Raw genomic sequence first — 8,887 nt, forward strand, 5'->3', positions numbered from 1 at the left:
CTGGGTCGACGCATGTATACACCCCCTAGTAGTCTAGACACCGGGAAGTTCAAGGGAAATCGGCTAGCCTAAATCTCATAACACACATCGCTAAGCACACTTCTAAGCATATGTATGGACCTTAAAGAGTCAGGGCCCACAGACAAACACCGAGTTATTACCTGTTAATGGGTTTTCCTCTACTCCACCATGGCAGCCCTCACTCATGGGTTTCTCCCTTCTGGGTAGTGCATTTGGAAAGGAAAGAAAGACACCAGTCCCAGCCCCCATAAAAGGGCTCCTCCTCCTTCCTCCTGTGTCTTTAAATTCTCCAGCTAAAAAACATAACAGGTTAGTACACACCACATAAATAACAACCAGTGAGGGTCGGGAATATATGCTGCCATGGTGGAGTAGAGGAAAACTCATTACCAGGTAATAACTCAGTGTTTCCTCTACCTCCCCCATGGCAGCCCTCACTCATGGGTCATACCCAAGCAGTATGCCAACACAGGGGGGGTTAATACTCACGTAACTACTTCGGCTATAATAATCAAATAATAATAATTTTTCTTCTACTTCTTCACAAGACTGCCGCGCTCAGGATTCTTCTCCCAAACTTGGCATCTGATGATGACATCACATCGACTCTGTAATGCCTTGTGAAGGTATGCACCGACGACCACCCTGCCGCTTTGCATAGTTCTAAAACTGAAGCGGATTCTTTCTCCGCCCAGGATGAGGCGACCGACCTTGTGGAGTGAGCTTTAAGTCCTTCAGGCGGTACCGCGCCTCTTATTTGATACGCTTTTAAGATGCATTCCCTGATCCACCTTGATAGCGTTTGTTTGGACGCCGCCTGACCTTTTCTATGCCCTTCCATCAGTATAAACAGATTTCTTGCTTGTCGCACTTCTGCTGACCTCTGTTTGTACACGGTCAGGGCCCTGACAACGTCCAACATATGGAGACGCTCCTCCTTGCTGTTCGACCGTTTGGAACAAAAGGATGGGAGCACAATTTCCTGATTTACATGGAATTCTGATGCGACTTTCGGCACAAACTGTGGATTTGTTCTTAGGGTTACTTTATCTTCATAGAAATTGAGATAAGGTTCATCTATCCATAGTGCCTGCAACTCTGAGACCCTGTGGGCTGAAGTTATGGCCACCAGAAATAGCACTTTCCAAGATAGCAATTTGAGTGGTATTTCGTGTATTGGTTCGAAAGGGTCCTCCATGAGAACACCCAGTACCAGGTTTAAATCCCTCGGTGGCAACGGATTTCTGACCCTTAGTTTCAGTCTTTTCACCGCTTGCATGAACCGGCGCACATCCCTGTTGTTTGCCACGTCCCAGTCTAGCATAGAGGCTAGTGCTGATATTTGCACCTTCAGGGTACTAGCTGAGAGGCCCATCTGTAGGCCTTTCTGTAGGAAGCTCAATATTGTCGCTACTAACTTTGGGTCTTTCTGCTCGTTTCTTGCCCAGTACATGTACTTCTTCCACATTCGATAGTATGTCTTCATTGTGGAACTTTTTCTGGCTTGAAGTAGCGTCCCGATAACCTCTTTGTCAAATCCTTTTGCCTCTAATGCCTTGGTCTCAGTAACCAGGCCGTCAGGTTCCAAGACGGGGGTTGTGCCCTCGTTACTTGTCCCTGCGATAGCAAGTCTGGAATTGCTGGCAATTTCCATGGGCCGTCTACTGTCAGTCTGCACACCGTGCTGAACCATGGCCTCCTGGGCCAGTAAGGAAGAATCGTTATGACTTGTACATTCTCCCTTTGAATTTTCTTTAGCAGTCTTGGGATTACCGGTATTGGAGGAAAGACATATGCCGTGTCCATGTCCCAGACTGCCGTCAGGGCGTCGACTTGAGCGGCCTGGGGCTCCCGGAATCTTGAAAAGTAGACTGGTACTTTCCTGTTCACTTTTGTTGCCATCAAATCTACTTGTGGCCTGCCCCACTTTCTCACTAAACTGTCGAAGATTGTGCTGTTGAGGGCCCACTCGCCTGGCAAGCATTTCTCTCTGCTCAGCTGGTCTGCTATCACATTGTCCTTGCCTGCAAGAAATACTGCCGAGATGCCTACCACCCTGATTTCTGCCCACTCGACGATTTTGGAGAGCTGTTCTAATAGTGCCCTGCTTTTCGTGCCCCCTTGATGATTTATATAGGACACCACCGCCTGATTGTCCGATCTCACAACCAGTTCTCTGTCCTGCGCTTGATCCTGAAAGTGAGCGCATGCCCGATACACCGCCTCCATCTCTCTCAGGTTGGAGTGGGATGCTTGCCATTCTCTCGACCAGTGGCCTTGAGCTATCTGGCCGGCACAGGTTGCCCCCCAGCCATACTGGCTGGCGTCTGTCGTGATCACCACCTGCTCTCTGGTGGCGAAGCTTCTTCCTTGTACTAGACGTTCCGTATCGGACCACCAATCCAAATCTTTCTTGGCGGCCTTTGACAGTGTTATCCGCTGGCTCAATTCCTTGCTGTCTTTGTCCCATTGTAACAGGAAGCACGCCTGTAGCTTTCGCATGTGAAACCGGGACCATGGTATTGTTTCTAGGGCTGCTGACATGAGCCCCAAGGTCTCCATGCAGTCCCGAGATGAGACCACTGACCTCTTTCTCATCCATTCTACTTTTTTCAATAGCTTGTTTCTCCTGACTTCTGTCAGAGATACCTTCATGTCTCGAGTATTTAAGATTACTCCCAAATACTGAATTTTCTGAGTCGGGGCGAGATGACTTTTTTTCTCGTTTATGAGCCACCCATGGTATTTTAGGCAGTTTACCACTTCCGCCGTGTGTTGTATTAGAAGGTCTTCTGATTCTGCCACAATCAGGATGTCGTCCAGATAAGGGTACAACCTTATCCCCTTTCTTCTTAGCCACGCTATTATGACCACCAACACTTTGGTAAACGTTCTGGGCGACGTTGCCAGTCCGAAGGGAAGCGCATTGAACTGATAGGTGACCCCTTGTACCCTGAACCTCAGAAACTTCCGATGCCCTTCGAAGATCGGGACGTGAAGATAGGCGTCCTTGAGGTCTATTGAGGACATGAAGTCGTTTTGATTGAGATCCAGCATAACTGATTTTATTGACTCCATCCTGAACGACTTTATTCTTATGAATTTGTTCAGTCTGCGTAAATCTAGAATTGTCCGAAATCCTCCTGTGGCCTTCCTCACCACAAAGAATCGGGAGAACCATCCCTGAAACTGTTGCGGTTTTGCCACTACGCTGACTACCTCTTGGTCCAGCATTTCCTTCAAGCTGGATAACAGCGCTCTCCTCTCTTCCAAATCCTCTGGAATGGGAGACTGAACCAGGAAGTCGCCTGGTTTCCTTAAAAAGTCTATCTTGTAGCCTGAACGGACTACCTCTAGAACCCACTCGTCCGATGTGGATTCCTGCCAGGCGCTTTGGAACTTCAGCAACCTGGCTCACACTTTTTGTGGGTTGGCGTCATTGGGGGTCTTTTTTGGAGGCGAACCTGCTCTCTTTGTTCCCTTGGCCTCGAAAATTGGCCCTGGAAACCCAAGATCCCCTTCTGTACGGCCTTCCTGGCCTATAAGCCCGTGACTCTCTGAACTCCTGCTGATATCTATTGAACCTCGGTGGCGGTGTCTTCTTAGCCGCCTTGTCTTGGGGTAACCACACTGATTTTCCCCCTGAAATTTTGGACACTAAATCATCTAATTGTTTTCCAAAAAGATAGTCCCCTTGAAAAGGCATTGATAATAGTCTATTCTTAGACTGTACGTCCGCCGCCCAGGGCTTTAGCCAGAGGGCTCTTCTAGTGGCAGCCGCTGTAGCTCCGGCCCTTGCCGCCAGGCGCACAGAATCTAATGATGCTTCGCATAGGAATTCAACCGCAAGTTGTACATCCTGCACCATTCTGAGCAACTCAGATCTTTTGAGGCCATCCAGCATGTCACTTTCAAGTTGCTGGCACCATCCTCTCAGCACTCTGGATGTCACGGCCATAGCCGCTGCTGGCTTTAAAGCGGTGCCTGCCACCAACTGTTGTTTCCTAAGACCCAACTCAATCTTTCTTTCCATTGGGTCTTTGAAAATATTGGCCTCTTCAAGAGGCAATGTGGTTTTTCTGGACAACCTCGCCACTGCTGCGTCCACTTTCGGTGGTACCTCCCACGAGGCCACCTGTTGTTTATCAAATGGGTACATCTTGCTGACTCTGCTTGATGTCACCACTCGTCTATCTGGGTGTTTCCACTCCTCTGAAATCACTTCTTTCAGGGTATTGGACAGGGGAAACACTTTCCCTTTGCGCTTTTTGTCTTTAAACAGCATTTCCTGTAGACTGAGATCCTCTTGCGGATCATCAATATTTAATGACTTATATATCAAGTTTAGCAGATTATCGATCATATCGGGGTTAACCTCAGCCTCTACTTTATCCTGGCTAGGCTCCTCCTCCCCTTGATCCAGATCAAAATCTGGCATAGCTGCACTGGTAGATTGCCGGACTGAATCATCAGAGTCCTCACTAGCAATAATATGCTTTCTTTTGGACGACTTTTTCTCCACATCTGCTTTAGCCACAAACTTCTCAGCTAATGCAGCAGTTAACATCTCTACCAAGCCTGCTATTTGAGCTGGCTGCAGTTGGGGGGTTTTACAACCGTCACACAGTATGCCGACATGCTTTTGAGGTAACCCCTTTTCACATGCTGCACATTTATCCAAATGTGGCTTCTTATGCTTAGATCTACTTTCTTTATCCTTGCTGGTCTCGGACCTAAAAAAACAAAAACAACTCACTAAGTAAGCTAGCCAAACTAACTCTAATATAGGTGGACACACACAGCACTTGATAGCTTACCCTGACTTCCTTATATTGCGCTCTTCCTCCATGGCAGCAGCGCACAGTCACTGAAATAACCCTCTGACAATTTAACAGGGAGAAAATGAAATAGTAAGCTCCCAGACTTTAAGACATCTGTCCGCTATACTTTGAGGAAAAACACTGTGTAGCAGCGTGCGCCACCGGCGCCTTACCCGGTAGTTGAGAGACCTCAGATCCTGTGGCGACACCCGCGCTGACTCCCCTTGTCCTGCTGCAGGCGCCGGCTAATGTACGCCTCCGCTCGCAGCGGCGGAATCGCGTCACTCGCCGGCGCCGCGCACGCTGCCACGCGCTGCCGCCGATGTCCGCCCGCTCTGTGCTCAGCACACGGGCCAGGCAGTGACGCGGCAACGCTATCCCGCGCCGCCCCACGCGTCACTCCTGCGGACGCTACCGCCTGAAGCTGCCCCCGGGGGGGACCGCATGCGGCCATGAAATCTGTCTCCAAAACGAACAGGGAGACCTGGTCATCTGCAGGGGGTAAGAACCGCCGCAGAGACCTTCAGGAAGCCTTTCTCAGGTAGCCAGTGTCCACCTCCTACACCTGCACTTACCCGGAAAGGAAAAAAAGACACAGGAGGAAGGAGGAGGAGCCCTTTTATGGGGGCTGGGACTGGTGTCTTTCTTTCCTTTCCAAATGCACTACCCAGAAGGGAGAAACCCATGAGTGAGGGCTGCCATGGGGGAGGTAGAGGAAAATATTTTGTATTTATAATTGTATAATATTCATAACAAGAATTATGCTAAATGAAGGAATTGGGACCATTTTCATCTGCAGCGATGAATACTTGAACTGGGTTGGGATAATTTGGTCTACAGCATTATGGTAGACAGTCATTAGGTTGACACCATTGGGTCAACATGGGGAAAGGTCGACATGGGGACAGGTCATTAGTTCTACATTGTCTAGGTCGACCGTCAAAAGGTCTACATGGGTTTTTTCACTGTTTTTTGACCTGAAGGTCAACACAGTTGACATGGACACAGTTTAAAGTGCATCGCTCGCTACGCTCGGCCCACTATTTTATTCTCCCACCATGCCCTAGTGGATGGTAGGGCATGAAATACCGTCTGTCGGCAGATGTTGGCTCAAAAAACAGTGAACACTCCATGTCGACCTTTTGGCTGTCGACCTAATGACCTTTCGACCTAGAACCATGTTGACCTAATGACTGTTGACCATAATGCTGTAGACCAAATGACCGCATCCCCTTGAACTACAGCTTCACCTTTGAGACCAAAAATCAGTAGTCCCATTGAACCCCAGATAGAAGTTTTTACAGGAGTGCAGTGTAGCCAAGCAAATGGTGGCAAGCATACCACTTATACAGCAGCGCACCATCACTGGGGAGTTGTATGCAAACTAATGCCTTATGCAAGTGCTGGTAGCCTTTGAATTTATGGCCCATGAATGCATCTTGGAGCTTAGTCATCTGCCATACAGTGCAGACATAGGGGGATATTCAATGCCCGCGGCTATTTCCTACTGGGTAAATAGTGGCGGGGGCCTATTCAATGCTGTCCATTTTGCAGAGAACTACCATGGATTGACGAGATTATGGCCGTATCTCGACAATCCATGGTCGTTTCCGCGGACATGCCCCCTTTTCGCCGACCGGCAAGCAGGACAGTGCAAACGGGCCAAAGTCAAGACACAGTCATGACCCGAGATTAAATACCCCCCTTAATCCCTTTGCGACTTCTTCGTACTGCCACAAATCAAGCACAAGATGCATTGGATTCATTCTAAGTCACTAAAAACTGAATTGGAAACCAACTTCTAGTATGAAGAAAGCACAGCTGCTTTTGTCTAATTTTGCTGCTTCCCCAAGTAGTTTGAACATATGTAACTTTGCATAGACTCCTCTGGTCAGTGGCGTAGCTATAGCTCCGCAGCCCCCGCGGTGGCGGGGAGGCGCAGAGAACCTGTGGGCGCCGGGGGTCTGCGGGGCTATAGCTACCACTTACCCGCTGCTGTCTGGCCGCATCTGCCTGTCACGGTCCCATATCTCCCGGCGCCGGCTCCTGCTGCTATAATGAAAACGGACTCTTAGAAAATGGCTGCCCCCATACTGCAGACAGTTTTCTGTCTGCAGTATGGGGGCAGCCATTTTCTAAGAGTTCGTTTTCATTATAGCAGCAGGAGCCGGCGCTGGGATAGACGGGACCGTGACAGGCTGATGCGGCCGGGCAGGTACGTCAAGGGGAGGGAGCCGCCGAAAAATATGCGGCGGGGGGGGGGCGACAATAAGGTAGTTACGCCACTGCCTCTGGTGAATACTTTGAATATATGTTAAACTTGGCACTTGTGTGGTATAATGTGAATTATGGCACCATGGGCCATAACATTAACTAGAGCAGGGGTCAGAGCTGAATTTCCCATTAGGCACGTGCCTAGGGGCGGCACATGTTTGGGGGCGGCACTTGGATGCCTGTGATAGTACTGTCAGCCCAAAATGTACCTACAACTGCAAAATATCCACTGTACTGTACTATATTCCATATTAAATAGAGTGTAAATGGAAAGGACATGCAGATACTACCCCTGTAACTGTCCTACTTAGTAAACATTATTGTTGTGCCTAGGGGCGCCCTCATCCCTAAATCCGCCCCTGGCAGGGGTCCTCAAACTATTTTGCTCTGGGACCCCATCAGACAATAAAAATAAATTACAGGACCCCAGCAAGTGACTGCTGCAGAAGGTCATCACATCACCTGTGCAGGCAGCAGACAGCACATGTATGGCAGCATTGTGGAGGCACAAAATTATGTATAATAACAGACAATTGAACAGATTTTTCAGACTCTTGGAATCACTGGCAACGATTAGAAAAGTCATCAGCCTGATGGTCACAACATGGAGTCGTGACCCCATACTGAAAAGGTCAGGACCCACAGTTTGAGAACCACTGAACTAGACCATTACTGTGGAAAACAATTAACAGTTGCAGAGAGGGGTCTCTCTAGAAGCATTGGGAATGGGGGACCCTCCAAAATGCAGCAATGAGGCTCACAAAGGTCACAACCACCAGCCTGCACCTTTAACACAAGGCAGGATGGATTCATATAGTTTACACCAATTTCTCCATAACAGCTGCTTGCAGAAATCAACACACTGCCCAATATTGGTGAACCTGCTTGCACCAAAACCTGAGTTTCTTGTCATAGCTGTCAGGAAAGGGATCTCCAGATATAGCTTTAGGAATTGCAAAACACCCAAGAGATATCCAAGTACAAACACTGGTAATACAGAAGAATTGTGAAGGTAATGGTTTACGGTGTGGATCATTTGGTCACCAGCAAGTTGTTAGACAGTCATTAGGTCGACATGCAGGAAAGTTGACACGAGTCTAGGTCGACAGCGGAAAAAGTTGACATAATTAAAAAATATATATATTTTTTTACCCTTATGTCGACAGTCAACATAAACACTAAAACATACAACCATATCGCTGCTCTAGCCATGCTTCGAGCATGGTGCCATTGCTGGGCTGAATACTTACTATATAAAGGATTCTGCAACAAATCTTCAATCTGGGTTGGACTTTTTTTTTTGTCGGATCTGTTTCGTCGACAACAGCCTTTGATGCGGTCAGAAACTACAGCATTGGAATAGGGTCCGGAATTGAATATTCCCCCTAAACATCTAAAACTTACAAAAGCTTTCTATGAATAGGTGGAGAAATATTCGTGGACATTTAGAGTGGAAGCTAGCAGATGGATTTACAAGGAGATAGAATCATCTATCTAGATATCTATCTGTCTAGTGTCCGTTTGGGTGTTTCTGAAACACTGCCATCTGTTGGCAGCGAGTGAAACTACATCTCTTGCTCTCTCACACCTGCACAAACACAGGGGCAATCACAAGGAAACAGACTAGCTTTCGAAGCATTAGCTTTGAGCGGGCTTACTAGTAATCTTATAAGGGCTGTATTTAAAGATCTCTTCCTTTGGTCTTGAACGTCGCATAAAAAGGTTTTATGTCCCCAATTGAACAAAAACAACAATTTGTATGTATAATTTAA

Source organism: Crinia signifera, chromosome 8 (assembly GCF_055691185.1).
Source record: "Crinia signifera chromosome 8, ASM5569118v1, whole genome shotgun sequence".
Lineage (NCBI taxonomy): Eukaryota > Metazoa > Chordata > Amphibia > Anura > Myobatrachidae > Crinia > Crinia signifera.